At 51.7% G+C, this 15293-nt stretch overlaps 2 long non-coding RNA genes across 3 annotated transcripts in view; one reads left to right on the top strand and one right to left on the bottom strand.

Annotated features, from left to right (window-relative positions):
• LOC142497781 (uncharacterized) overlaps positions 1-15293 on the bottom strand; it is a 76312-nt gene that overhangs the window by 15297 nt on the left and 45722 nt on the right. The gene's annotated exons all lie outside the window — the stretch shown is intronic.
• Positions 1-15293, top strand: part of LOC142497778 (uncharacterized) — a 29186-nt gene that overhangs the window by 10387 nt on the left and 3506 nt on the right. The gene's annotated exons all lie outside the window — the stretch shown is intronic.

Below are 15293 nucleotides of genomic sequence, written 5' to 3'. Positions count from 1 at the left end.
ACCAGTGGAATAATATTTTGTAAATATTTTCTTTTGTGATGGAACAAATTGAAGTTTTGGAGGCTGCCTCCCAGATATCCTCCCAGTCCTCTATATCTATGTTGGTGTTTAGGTCTTGGCTCCATCTTTGCATATATGCGTGATTAGGGGTGGGTTGGGCCGCCTCTAATGTTTTATATATCCCAGAGATGAGGCCTCTTTGGTACTCGCCTCTGAGGCAGAGGGTCTCAAATCTGGAGCACAGTGGGAATTTTAAGCTAGGGGATAGGGTTCTCAAGAAGTGACGAATCTGTAGGTATTGGAATATAGGAAGATCAGGGGACGTTAATTTGATTCTTAGTTCTCGGAGGGGCATGACCTCATCGCTTTCCAGCAAGTCCGCAACCACTCTGATGTTTAGGCCTTGAAATTGGCTGAATTGGGGTCGGGAGCAACCGGGCGGGAAATCCGGGTTCCCGAATAGAGGGGTCAATTGAGAGGGGGTTGAAGCTAGGCCAAATTTCCCTTTGGTTTTCAACCATGTCGACCACGTGCATCTCATTGCTCCAAGGCTGAGTCTCGTGGGCCTCCTACCCTTGCGGGCGTGAGTCCAAAGCAGGGCTGAGAGGGGAGTCGGGGACAGGGAGGGTCTGAAAATAGTAAAGCAGGCGGGGGAGGATATTCATTTTGGTGGATATTATTCTTCCAAACCATGATATTTGGTGGGACTGCCAAGTCTCGAGGTCTCTTATGATTTGACGAAAGAGGGGGGGGGTAATTGGATTGATATAGCGAGCCATATGAGCTCGCTATTTTAACCCCTAAATACTTAATATGGGAGCTATTCCATCTATACTTAAATTTCTTTTGTAGGGATGTCCATATGGGGTTCGGCAGTGATATATTGAGAGCCTCTGACTTGTCTGTATTGACTTTGTAGTCTGATAGGTGGCCAAATTGGGCTAACAGTTTTTCTAGGTTGGGGAGGGAAGTGAGGGGGTCTGATAGGGTAAGGATGATGTCGTCGGCGAACAGGGAGATTTTATACTCCCTGTCTCCGACTAGGATTCCCTTTACGGATGGGTCAGTTCTGATTCTGGCGGCTAGGGGCTCTATGGACAGGGCGAAGAGTAAAGGGGAAAGGGGGCAACCTTGCCTAGTACCGTTTTGGATTTTTATTGGGTTGGAGCAGCCACCCGGGAGTTTCAATAAGGCCGTGGGGTTGGTGTAAAGGGCTCGGACTCCTTCAAGGAATGGGCCTGAGAAGCCGAACTGGCACATCGTCTGGTCAAGGTAGGACCATTTGATCCGGTCAAAGGCCTTCTCTGCGTCGAGGCTGAGTATCAAGGCCTGGGACTGTTTGAGGTGCACGTGGTCTATAATATCAATAATTTTGCGGGTGTTGTCAGAGGCCTGTCTTCCTGACACAAATCCCACCTGGTCTATATGAATTAGTCTTGGGAGAATAGGGTTCAGTCTGTTTGCTAGGATTTTGCTGAAAAGTTTGAGGTCAGTATTCAGTAGGGAAATGGGGCGGTAGCTGCCACATTGAAGTGGGTCCCTGCCCTCCTTATGTATGATAGCCAAGTTGGCCGCTGACATAGTGCCAGGAATTTGTTCTCCTTGGAGAAATGAGTTAAACATTTCTAGGAGGTAGGGTGATAGGGATTTTGCTAATTTTTTATAGTAACCGTTGGTAAAGCCATCCGGTCCTGGTGTCTTTGCTATTTTGAGTGAGGATATTGCATTATCTAGCTCTTCTTGGGTTATGCTCTGGTTTAGGAATTCAAGTTCTTCTTGTGAGAGGGAGGGGAGGTTGCATTGGGTTAGATAGTCGGAGGTGCTCTTATCATTGGTGTCTGACTGGTTGATGGGGTGGAGGTTGTAGAGGTCGGTATAGAACTCTGCAAATTCACGGGCGATATCTTTCTCATTATGTGAGATTTGACCACTTTTGGTTCTGATCTTTGTTATCTGGGCCTTTGTCCTAATGCCTCTTAATTTTGAGGCCAGGAGTTTGTCCGCCTTGTTACCCCTATCATAGAACCGCTGTTTGGTCCATTTCAGGGCTCTCTCTACCTCGTCAAGTTGGAGTATTTTTAGATCGGATCTCGCTTTCTCGAGGGTTCTAAACACCTTTTTCGATTGGGATTGTTTATGCATTTGCTCTAGCGTTATGATTTTTTCGGTTAGTTCTTTCTGGGCTTTCTGTTTTATTTTTTTCCTATAGGAGGCTAGGGATATGAGTTCCCCTCTTATGGTGGCTTTGTGTGCTTCCCAGAGCATTGCTGCTGCAGGGACGGAGCCTTTGTTTAGCTGGAAAAAGGTGCGCAGTTTTTGTTTAATTGTCTTGATCACTTGTGGGTCATTGAGAAGCGAGTCGCTGAGTTTCCAGGAATATACTGTTGTCTTGACGAAAGGCAGAGAGAGGGTGAGTATGATAGGGGCATGGTCGGACCAGGTTATCGGGCCTATATCAGAGTGGGAGGATGCCTGGAGTACATTGTTGGTGCCCAGAAAGTAGTCGATCCGCGAGTAAGACTGATGAGGGGCTGAGTAGAAGGAATAGTCTCTCTGGCCTACGTGCTGGGTCTGCCAAATGTCTGTCAGCGAATACTCTCTAAGAATATTCTGGAACTTTTGGGCCTTTGTCTGTAGTTGGCTAGAGTATGGGGCCGCTGTCTGCGCTGACCTATCTTGGTCCGGGTCAAGGACCATATTTGCGTCACCAACGAGGAGGAGGGAGGAAAGCGTCGGGTGGTCAAGGGTACTAAGAAGATTCTGGAGGAATTGGGTCTGGTTTGCGTTCGGGGCGTAGATGTTGAGGATGGCTATGGGGGAGCCTGACAGTGTGCCTTTGAGGAGAATATATCGTCCCTCCGGGTCTTTGGTTACTTGTGTGAGGGCAAATGGGGTATTGTTCTTAATCAGAATAGCTACCCCTCTTTTTTTGTTGGGGGAGGATGCAAAGAATGCTTGGGGATACGTGTGTTTAAATGTGTTGGGGGGGTCAGCAGTGTTGAAGTGGGTTTCTTGGATACATATTATGTCTCCATTGGTCTTTTTAAATTCTTGTAGGGCTAGTTTGCGTTTGCGTGTTGAGTTAAGTCCCTTAACATTCATGGAAATGATCTTTATTGACGCCATTAATGGGGGGGGGGGTCTCGGGGTTAAACCCCTGTCCCTGAGGTATTCCCATGTCAGGGTCGGCTTGGGCCTTGTCGTGAGTATGCTGGGGGGAATTTCTGTTGCGCCATAGGTAGGCTGTGGGTAGGGGAGGGGGGAGGGGTGGAGCAACAGGGGGGTGGGGGGGGGGCGACACAATAGGGCAAGAAAGAAGGTGGGCTGTCCTGCAGCCCGAAAAAGATTCCTCTTGACATTCTGGTGTCAAGGGGGGGGGGGGGGTACAAAGGGGAGGGAGGGGGGGGAGGGGGGAAGGGGGGGGATAAGGGGGGGGGAGGGAGGGGAGGGGAGAGGGGGAGGGGAGGGGGAGGGAAAGGGAGGGGGAGGGAGGGAAAGGGAGGGGGGAGGGGAAGGGAGGGGGGGGAGGGAAAGGGAGGGGGGGAGGAAAAGGGAGGGGGGGGAAGATAGGAGGGAGGGGATGGGGGGATGGGGGGGAGGGGGGGAGGGGAGGGGGGGGGATGGGGAGGGGAGAGGGGGGGGGTGGAGGGGGAGGGGGGTGTGGGGGGGAGCGGTGGGGAGAGGGGGGGTGGTGGGGGGGGAGGGAGGGAAGGGGGGGGATAAGGGGGGAGGGAGGGAGGGAGGGGAGGGGAGAGGGGGAGGGGAGGTGGAGGGAAAGGGAGGGGGAGGGAGGGAAAGGGAGGGGGGGAGGGGAAGGGAGGGGGGGGAGGGAAAGGGAGGGGGGGAGGAAAAGGGAGGGGGGGGAAGATAGGAGGGAGGGGAGGGGGGGGGGAGGAGGAGGGGTACATGGTGTTGTCATCGTCAGTGTGGGGTTGACACATTGCTCTCGAGAGAGGTTCTTTTCCTAGGCTAAGGTATCGCCTAGACATTTTTTTTTTTTTTTTCCCCCTATACATTCAATATTGGTGCATACATTGATATGGAACGAAACAGGTTGGTTATACATAGCAGATTTGCCTTGGGAAGGGGAGGGGGGGGGAACACAGAATTTACATCCTTAACCGGTGGAAAAAATATTGCTCACGGGAGAAGTTCTTCTCCTAGGCCGGGGTATTGCTTAAACATTGTGGATGTCTTCTATACAATCAGTATTGGTGTATACATTAGTATGGAGCGAAACAGGTTGGTTAAACATATCCGATCTACCCTGGGGGGGGAGGAGGGGGGGGGGACACCTTGGGGTGGGATGGGGGGGAGGGATTCTTATGGAGGGATAGCTAAGAGGGTCTTTGATCTGCTCAGGGAGGGGAAGGAGGGGGGGGAGGGGAGGGGGGGAGGGGAGGGGGGGGGAGGGGGGGTGGGGGGGGAAGGGGGGTGGGGGGGGAAGGGAGGGGAGGGGGGGAGGGGGGGGAAGGGGGAAGTGCATTTTATTTATAACATCCTTTAGTATTTGGGGGGTGCTCCTGAGGAGAGCTCCTTCTTAACCCTGGGTCATACTTAAAGTGTGAAATTATACCTTGATTGGACATATGTAGTTTATACATTGTTAACTAGGCTTTCTTTGGGAGATAATGGGGTACATCACATTTTATTATTAAGGGGTATGGGGAGAGGAGGGTGTCAATGTTTGTTCATACAACCTGTCTGTTGTGGGTGGGGGGGGGGGAGGGGGTCTCCCGCAGCAGTCTTAGGGTGGTTGAGACCGTTGGGAGAGTCCCTGGATCTCCTGTCTCGGTGTTAGTCCTCCTCGGGTTGGGTACCCGGGGGGGGGGGGGGGGGGGGTTCTTGTCCTGCGGGAACACGGGGAAAGGGCTTGTGGAGCAGCACGGGTGCTGATTCTCTTCTTTGGAGCCTGGGTCTCCGCGGGTGCAGCTTTTTGTTTCCCTTGGCATCGGGGGGAAGCATGGGGGTAAATAAGCTGGGTACTCCGGGTGAGGGAGGGGGGGCGGGGTAGGGGGGGTTTGAGGAGGGGATGGTGGTGGGGGGGGGGGAGAAGAGGGACCGGTGAGGGGAGGGGGTCAGGCAGGTGTCCCTGGCAAGAGGGGTCTGTTAGTGGAGATCTTGGAGTCGGGCCTCCTCGCGTTGGGGCCCGTGAGGTATTCTCGTCCGCAGAGATCGCGAGAGGGCGTCTTCTGAGGAGCTTGAGGAGTGGTGCGGTTGCTGTTGCCTGAAGCTGGTGTCTGGAACTCCGCGGGTGCAGCTTCGGTCCACTTGACATCAGGGGGGAGCGGGAAGGTAAGTAGGTAGTATGTCCATGTTTAAAAAATAAAAAAAAAGGGGGGGTAAGGGGCTGGGGGGTGGGGGGAGAGTGTGGGGGGGGGAGCAGTGGTGGGGGGGGATGGAGGAGGGGAGGGGGGGGAGAGAGTGAGGAGGGGGGGAGGGAGAGAGGAGGGGGGGAGGGAGAGAGGAGGGGGGGGAGAGAGAAAGGAGGGGGGTTTCAGGGAATTTTTGTGGGGAGGGAGGGGGGGCGAAGGTTTGTGGGAAGCTGTGTTAGGACCTGCAGGGCCTAAGGGGCCTCTCGCTTGTTGGTGGTTTTGGTGATAGTCATCTGCTTCGGTCTTTTAGGGCCTCTGGGTTGTAGGATGTCTGCAGGGGAGTCTTGCGGTTTTTTTTTTTTTCCCTTTTGAGTCTCAACTGGCAGCGCGGGCATCAGGGTTCATCGGAGTCGTTGACTGGCCAGTCTCTCCGATGCTCGGGGGGTTTCTTGGGGGGCCGTCTCCGACGTCTCATCTGTGCGGGGGCGGTTGTTCTTCTGTGGAGGGGGGGGGACCCCTAAAGCTTTTAGGAAGTCCTTAGCATCTTCAGGGGCAGACACTGTATGGTGGCGGCCGTTGCGGAGCACCACCAACTTAAAGGGGAACCCCCAGCGGTATTTAACCCCTTGGTCCCTGAGGTGGGAGGTAAGTGGGCGCATCGCGTTTCTTTTGCTGATTGTTAGTTGGGAGAGGTCATTAAATAGTTGGATCTGCACACCGTCCATTGACACGGAGCGTAGATCCCTGGCAGCCATCATGATGCGTTCCTTTGCAGAATAAGCGTGCATTCTGAGCACCACATCTCTGTGACGGTTGGGATCTGCTGGCTTTGGGCCGAGGGCTCTGTGGGCTCGGTCGGTGTGCAGATCGTGGTCTGATAGATCGGGGACAAGCTGCAGGAAGAGTCTGCGGAGGTAAGGTTGGAGTTCCTCGTGTGTGATGTCCTCAGGGATATTTTTGAGGCGGATGTTCTGCCTTCGTTCCCTGTTTTCTAGGTCCTCCAACTTACTTTGCATGTTGCGGATCGCGTCCCCGCATCTTAGGACTTCTTCGTGGGTCTCTGCTTGCTCGTTTGAAATTCCCTCCATTTTCACTTCCAAGTCCTCAGTCCGCTCCGTTAGCGCTCCCACTTCGGCGCGTATAATTTGGAGGGCTTTTTCTGTGTCTTCTTGGACCCCCCTCCTCATTTTAATGATGAGGGAGTCAAAAAAATCTTTATTTAGGACGGGGGGGGGTCCGCGTCGATCGGGCTCTGTCGGCCGCTGCGCGCCTCGTGTTCTGGTTCCTCCTCGGCGCCATCTTGCCCACCGGGGCTGATATCAGGCAGACGCTGTGCCGGGGGGGAAAACTTGGTGACTGGGCACTGGTTCTTCTTTTGTGTCTTCCCTGTCATCTCTCCGGTGTTTGGACTTAATGTGGGGTCCAAATTCGTGGAGTTTGGGGTGGGGGAAAAGCTTTTTCTATTAGTTTAAGTAGTGAGGGCGCCAGGAGCTCTCTCACTAGCAAACCATCGGCTGTGACGTCACCGGAAGTCTCCTATCCAATGTCTTTTAAGATCCATAGGGATCTTTTTTCTCCGACCAATATCTATTGTACTCATCTTACAGTATAAAAGTATAGTTCTAGCATTCCTAATTGTCCAGCAGAAGTGCAAATTATTGTTGGTTGTGATACTTTAGTGGCCCAATAGAAGACAATATAATGCACAGAGAGCTTTTGAAACGTCACAGGTCTCTTTTTCTTGAGAATGTAAAAAGATAGAAACAACGTAATAAGAACATTCATAGGAGCTGCCAAATGCTTCATCCAGTATCCTGTCTGTCGCAACACTAGAAGCTTCTTGGGAGAGTAGAGAACAGGTGATAGTGAGATAGAAGGATACGAGCTTTATCTAGGAAAGCAAGCAATCCTAGAGAGAATCCATGCATGGAATAACTTACAATACCCCTGTTAGAGTGGGCGATGGTAACAGACAATGTATGCAAACTAACACCCTGGCAGCAAAGGAGCTACAAGAAATATGTCCTGAGTGGACGGTGTTGACAGTTATCTGTTGCCATGTAGGTTTATTTAAAATATCACACTAAAGCAGTAACACTGTTCCATGATCAAGACACACCCAACTTTGTAAACCAATTGGACCAGGCTAATTAAAGACATTTGAAGATCTGATCGATGTGACTGTGTGACCTTATCCCCTTGGTTTGTAAAGTTTGTTATTTTCATGATCACACACAGTGCAACCATGTTTTGTTTTATGGGCATTTTGACCTAAATACAGTACAGTACACTTAAAGTACAAAAGAAATAGTGCAAAAGTTCATTATACGCATTATGTTTATAACTGACAATACATTTAGTTTAATATGATATTTTATGTAATTTTAAAGGTGCTTTTAGTCAACACGTATGTCTGCATACTACAGGGTTACATATAGCAGAATATATTCAGTCATTTCCTATGAGTTGCTAACTAACTATGTTATGGAACCAGAGCCACATTTCTGACTCACCCCCCTCTCTCCTTTGCAGTTTCTGCCTGTCAGAGTTTATTCCCAGCTGCATGGAGTCTGCAGACACATACTGTGCCTGCGTGGCTTGCAACAATGTTGCACTCCTTGCCCGCGAGCATGACATCAGTGAGCTGCTACAGCAGTCTCTGAGATCCTCACCAGAATGGGCTAGTCTGCCCCCCCTCCTGTTTGTTCAGACATGGTCTGCCCCTAGACTTTTCCTTTGCCCACACCGCACCTCACTTCCTTTTCAACCCTGGAGACAGTGAGTAAAGAACCTTTCTCTGTTTATAACCCTTGGTGAGGCTATCTCTTTTTACCGGTTCCTAACTAATAATCACCACTACACACCATCCACAAGCATCTGTACCCTGCTACCTTTTCCCAATAAAGTGGAGGAAATATTACAGGACTTGGAGTGATTTAAAAGGGAACTGTGTTAATGCTATCGGGAGCCATTCATACCAACGTGCCCTGGCTTCAGAATAGTAAAAAGAGGACCGTGTGCCTTGGGAAATACACACAGAGGAGCTGCTACCCACAGCCTTTATGCTAAAGATACAAGCGAGCAGCTTACGTAGCAAATAAATAAACAGCAGTCTCTCACCACATTGCACAAGCACGTTGCTACACAGAGCCACAAGCCTCTACACAGCAAACTACCACAGCTTTATGCAAAGACAGTGAGCAGCCTTACTTTGCTAATACTACACAAAGGAATCACACAGCAGCTACTACTCAAAGACTTTATGCTATACAGAATAGTCTCTGCACCCCAGGACAAGCAGCAGCTTCACTCTGCCAGACAGGGCAGCAAGCTTTATACAGCAAACTGCACACAGCCTTGCAACTAACAGTGCTTCTCTCACAATACCTAATTGCCTTTCTCTCTGTCTGAGTCCACCCGCTGCTCAGCCCCACAGTGAGGAGCCAACGGACATCTGTAAGTACAGCTACCCCAACGCTGCACGCTGCAGGACACCGCTCGGCATCATCTGAGACAGACGCCCATCGCTGACAAGGTAAAAGACCGCACGCCACACGCACTGGCAAAGGCCTACACACACCTACAGCATGGCAGAACTCAGAGCCTCACCAGACATCACGCAGGAAAGCGATCTCTCAGACACAGAGACCGCTGCGCATCTGCAACAGGCGCAGGCAGGCGCAAGGCCTAAACGGACAGTCACACTGACACAAAAGGCCCGCGAAAAATATGAGAGCGACATTGAAGCACACCGCGAAAGGTTAGAGAAGGCCTGGGAGGACACTGGTCGTGAAATATGTAACGTTGCAAGCACTAGTGATCAGGAGAAACAAATTAGGCAAGCTATAGCCCAATTGAGGTCAAGTCACAAACGTTACCAAATGCTGTCACAAACATATCTCGCCTACCTAAAAAGAATTAACACAGAGGAAAGCCTCAGCGAACGCGACCAGCAGGAGGCAACTGACCTGGAGCGTGACGGCTTCGTGCAGACCACTATTACTGAGGCCGAAGACCAGAGAAAAGACCTTTTGCTGGAAACTGCATCGCAGCGCTCAAGCATATCCAGACACTCATCAAGGTCAGCAAGATCAGTGCAATCTAACGCGTCCAGCGCAAGCACAAACGCTACCAAGGCGCGAGCCGCCGCAGAGGCCGCACGTGCCAGGGCCGAATATAGTCGCAGAGAGGCAGCAGTAAGGGCAGAAAAAGCGCGCGTAGAAGAGGAGGAGCAGAATGCCACTGCTACCGCTGCCGCTGCAAATGCCGCCGCTGCTGCTACCACCGCCGCCGCTGCCAATGCCGCCACTGCGCGTAGGAAAGCCGAATTTGATGCGGAACTAGAGGCGCTTAATCAAGAGAAGGAAGCCGCCGCCGCCATAGCCCAAGCTGAAGTCCTAGAAGCAGCCGCGCAACAGGATGGCGGGGAGCTACCGTACAGACGGATAGCCTCAGAGGATCCAGCCCAACGCACTGAAGACTACGTAAGGAGCCTCTTCAGTGTAAACACCAGCGCACCATCTCAACACGGAGGGAGCGACACCACAGACAACGAAAACTCGCTAGGACCACGAGGAGAAGACGCTGCTCCGTCAATGGCACACGCTGCCTGGGATAGCCACAGCCGCAACAGTGATCCACACGCCAGAGCGCACACGGATGCACCACAACAGGCTCGTAATCCAGGTACACCCACGCGGGAGAAAACAGCCCCTCACACTGGCCAGCAGCCATCACGCGTCCACGCCAAGGAAGAGGCGACCGCACAGACCGTCCCAGCAACTACCTCAGAACGGGGCAAACGCGCCGACGTCTCAGGTCTGACAGACATAGCCAAGTACATGATCCGGCGCGACTTGGTGCATGCAGGACTCATCAGCTTCGACGACCGCCCTGAGAACTACCGGACGTGGAAGTTCACGTTCAAAGACGCAATCGACAGCTTGGACTTCTCAGCAAGGGAAGAGCTCAACCTGTTAGTTAAGTTCTTGGGGAACGTATCCAGGGAGCAAGCGCAGAGACTTCGGACGGCAAACGCACATCAACCCCAAGTAGGTCTGGACCTAGTGTGGGAAAGGCTAGAAGAGACCTATGGCAGCCCTGAAGCAGTCGAGGATTCACTCTTCAAAAGAATCGAGAGCTTCCCCAAGATCACGAGTAAAGACTACTCGAAGTTACGAGATCTTGGAGACCTGCTGCAAGAACTGGAGTTCGCAAGGAAAGACCATTCCTTAATAGGTCTCAACGCCCTAGATTCAGCTCGTGGAGTGAGACCCATCCTGGAGAAGCTACCCTTCAACCTCCAAGAAAGGTGGCTTTCACAAGGTTCCAAATACAAAAGGGAGAAGCAGGTTGTCTTCCCCCCATTCTCATTCTTCGAGAGCTTCATCTGCGAAGCGGCAAAGACAAGAAACGACCCCAGCTTCGTCTTAGGGGCGCAAACCACATCCAGCGCCAGCCACCCGAGGAACGAAAGGTCAACAGCAAGGTGCAAGGACTCCAGAACACCCATCTCGGTCCACAGGACGGACGTGCCCCCTACGACCCACGCGAGTCCCAGCCAGACGGCCGACAGGGACAAAAAACCAAGGGACCTTAACAAAGAATGCCCTATCCACAAAAAGCCGCATCCACTTAACAAGTGCTTCGGATTCAGGATGAAACCCATAGAGGAGCGAAAGAACCTACTCAGGGAATGGGGAGCCTGTTTCAAATGTTGTGCTTCCACAACTCATTTATTCAAGGACTGCAAAGAAGCTATGAAATGCACAGAGTGCGATAGCGACAGGCACATAGCCGCTCTACACCCGGAAGCTATGAAGCCCAAAGCAAGCAAAGCCCCTAACCCTCCGACAAAGCAGGGCGGGGAGGAAGAAGTGGGAGACACACCCCCCCCGACGTCAGTAGCATCCAAATGCACAGAAGTATGCGGAGAAGGAAACGACGGTAGATCTTGCTCTAAAATATGTCTGGTAGCAGTGCACCCAGAGGGACAACCCCAAAGAGCCAAACGGATGTATGCGATCATCGACGACCAGAGCAACCGATCGCTGGTCAGGTCAGAATTCTTCGATATGTTCAACATACAAGACAGTACTTCTCCTTACACTCTCAGAACGTGCGCAGGGCGAATGGAGACTACAGGGAGAAGAGTGAATGGCTACACCATATGCTCAATAGACGGCAAAGTGAGCATGCCCCTTCCCACACTCATCGAGTGCAATCACATGGCAGAAGATAGGACTGAGATCCCCACGCCAGACGTGGCGCGACACCATCTCCATCTAAAAACCATTGCCGATCATATCCCACCACTAGACGAAGATGCCCAGATCCTGCTGCTACTTGGCAGAGACATCATGAGAGCACACAAGATCCGCGAACAGCGAAATGGGGACCACAACGGCCCAAGCGCTCAAAGGCTCGATCTAGGATGGGTGGTAGTGGGAGAAGTATGCATAGACAGGATACGAGGACCCGACAACGTAGGCGCCCTACGAACGAACTTGTTGGAGAACGGTCGTATATCCCACTTCAAACCTTGTCCGAACCACTTTCAGGTCCACGAGAAGCTCGAGACCAAAAGGAACTACGGAGACGCGCCTGTGGCAAGAAAATACCCCAATGACCTAGGGAGTACAGTGTTCCAGACAACAAAGGACGACGACAAACAGGCGCCATCAATGGAAGACAAAGAATTCTTGAGGTTAATGGATAAGGAGCTCTTCAAGGACAAATTGGGCAGTTGGGTGGCCCCACTACCTTTCCGCTCGCCAAGAAGACGCCTCCCAAACAACAGAGACCATGCTATGTCTAGGCTCGCTTCGCTCCGCCGTAACCTACAAAGGAAACCGGAGACCAAGGAACACTTTGTGGCCTTCATGCAAAAAATCTTCCACAGTGGCCATGCAGAGTCGGCGCCCCCAATGAAAGAAGGCGAAGAATGCTGGTACCTCCCGTCGTTTGGCGTCTACCACCCCCAGAAACCTGGCCAGATCCGAGTGGTATTCGACTCCAGCGCTCAGCATCAGGGAGTCTCCCTAAACGATGTTCTCCTCACCGGGCCGGATCTGACGAACAGTCTTCTGGGAGTGCTGATCCGCTTCCGCAAGGAACCTATCGCCGTAACCGCAGACATTCAACAGATGTTCCACTGCTTCCTTGTGCGAGAAGACAACCGTAACTACCTAAGATTCCTGTGGTACCAAGATGACGACGTAGAAAAAGAAATCACGGAGTACCGCATGAAAGTACATGTCTTCGGGAACAGCCCATCACCTGCAGTGGCAGCCTACGGCCTCAGAAGAACGGCCCAAGACGGAGAAGCAGAGTTCGGGAAAGACGCCAGGAGCTTCGTCGAAAGAGACTTCTATGTGGACGACGGATTAAAATCAGTTCCCACCGAAGAAGAAGCCGTAGATCTACTCAAGAGGACACAAAAGATGTTAGCGAAGGCCAACCTAAGGTTGCACAAAATAGCTTCCAACAGTGCCACAGTGATGAAGGAGTTTCACGCAGATGATCAAGCACCAGATCTCAAGAATTTGGATCTGGGGACCGACACGCCTCCCATACAGCGGAGCCTGGGGATAAGCTGGAATCTTAAAACAGACACCTTTACGTTCCAGGTAGCCATCGAAGAAAAACCCTTCACACGTCGCGGAGTCCTGTCCACCGTTAACAGTCTCTACGACCCGCTAGGATTCGTGGCTCCTGTCACTATACAAGGGAAGTCCCTCCTCAGAGAAATGTCCTTCGAAAAACAGGAATGGGACACCCCACTACCTCCAGAAAAACGGAAAGAGTGGGAAACGTGGAAACACTCCCTGAAGGCCCTCGAGCAACTTCAAATCCCACGCCCCTATTCACCTATATCTCTCACCGCCGCACACAGCAAAGAGCTTTGCGTGTTCTCAGATGCCTCCACCAAAGCTATAGCAGCGGTGGCCTACCTAAAAACCACGGACGTGGATGGAAGTTGCCACATCAGGTTCATCCTTGGCAAAGCTAAGCTGGCGCCACAACCTGACCATACTATACCCAGACTCGAGCTGTGTGGTGCAGTGCTAGCAGTAGAACTGGCGGAGCTTATCGAGAATGAGATGGACAGCAAACCAGATGCCGTCAAACTCTACACAGATAGCAAGGTGGTACTGGGATACATCTACAATAAGAAAAGGAGATTCTACGTATACGTAGCTAACCGCGTAGAAAGAATCAGGAAGTCAACCCAACCAGAACAATGGCACCACGTGCCCACAGAGCAAAATCCCGCAGATCACGCCACCAGATCAGTACCCGCATCTCAACTGCAGAATACGTCGTGGCTCACAGGACCAATGTTTCTTGCGCAGCCTGCGGAAACGCTACCAACCCCAGTTGACGATTTTGAACTCGTGGATCCCGAAAAGGATACGGAGATAAGGCCCCTACAAGTATCCGTGGTACTCACCAATGTATCGCACAAAAACGCATTCGGATCACATCGATTCCAACGCTTCTCAAAGTGGACGGCCCTTCTGCGAACAGTAGCCCATCTTGGGCATATAGCCTCCTCCTTCCGCCAGACACCAGACGGTAAAACTACCGGTTGCCACGGCTGGCACATCTGCAAAGAGCTGCGCACCGTAGAGGAAATTACAAAGGCTAAGGAAACTGTTCTGAGTCATGTTCAAAGGGAAACATATGCGGAAGAGATCAATTGCATTCGCGGAAAGAAGAGTGTTAACAAAAACAGTCCACTTTGGAAGTTGAATCCCTTCATCGACAACGACGGCCTCATGAGAGTAGGAGGCCGCCTCAATAAGCCCCAACTGAGCAGGGAGGAAAGCAATCCTCTTATCATCCCTGGCCGGCATCACATCGCCACTTTGTTGGTGCGCCACTACCACGAACAAGTCATGCATCAGGGACGACACTTCACCGAAGGCGCCATTAGGGCGGCGGGCATTTGGGTCGTTGGCATGAAAAGGTGCGTGGCCAGTAATCTCCACAAATGTGTTAGGTGCCGAATGCTGAGAGGCAAAAGCCAAGACCAAAGGATGGCGGATCTACCTGTCGACAGACTTAACACAGAACCCCCCCTTTACCTATGTACGACTCGATGTATTTGGGCCCTGGATGGTCATCTCACGTAGAACTAGAGGCGGGCTAGCAAACAGCAAACGATGGGCGGTACTCTTCACCTGCATGAGCACATGAGCTATACACATCGAGGTTATAGAATCTATGGATGCTTCAAGCTTCATAAATGCCCTCAGAAGGTTCTTTGCCGTCAGAGGACCAGTTAAACAAATACGCTCCGATTGTGGTACCAATTTCGTTGGAGCATGCAAGGAATTACAAATAAACACTAAGGACAATAGAGACAATAGTATCCAAAGATACCTGCGCGACCAAGAGTGCCGTGGACTTTTAAGAGACATTGTGGTGCGTCAAGCTAACCAAGAGCTGCGCACCCACCTGGCTTCCCTTACTGGAAGGCCTGGCCAAAGGACTTTGATGCCAGTGGTACCAGCCCGTATCACATTGCTATGGAAATATGGACCTTTGCAGTATATTGTTATGTTGTATGTATTGCACATATGTTCCACATAGCTTGCCATATAGTGGTATCTACAGATACCAGACGGGGAGTGTTATGGAACAAGAGCCACATTTCTGACTCCCCCCCCTCTCTCCTTTGCAGTTTCTGCCTGTCAGAGTTTATTCCCAGCTGCATGGAGTCTGCAGACACATACTGTGCCTGCGTGGCTTGCAACAATGTTGCACTCCTTGCCCGCGAGCATGACATCAGTGAGCTGCTACAGCAGTCTCTGAGATCCTCACCAGAATGGGCTAGTCTGCCCCCCCTCCTGTTTGTTCAGACATGGTCTGCCCCTAGACTTTTCCTTTGCCCACACCGCACCTCACTTCCTTTTCAACCCTGGAGACAGTGAGTAAAGAACCTTTCTCTGTTTATAACCCTTGGTGAGGCCA

Source organism: Ascaphus truei, chromosome 6 (assembly GCF_040206685.1).
Source record: "Ascaphus truei isolate aAscTru1 chromosome 6, aAscTru1.hap1, whole genome shotgun sequence".
NCBI classification, from domain to species: domain Eukaryota; kingdom Metazoa; phylum Chordata; class Amphibia; order Anura; family Ascaphidae; genus Ascaphus; species Ascaphus truei.
This window is presented reverse-complemented; position numbering and strand designations above follow the sequence as displayed.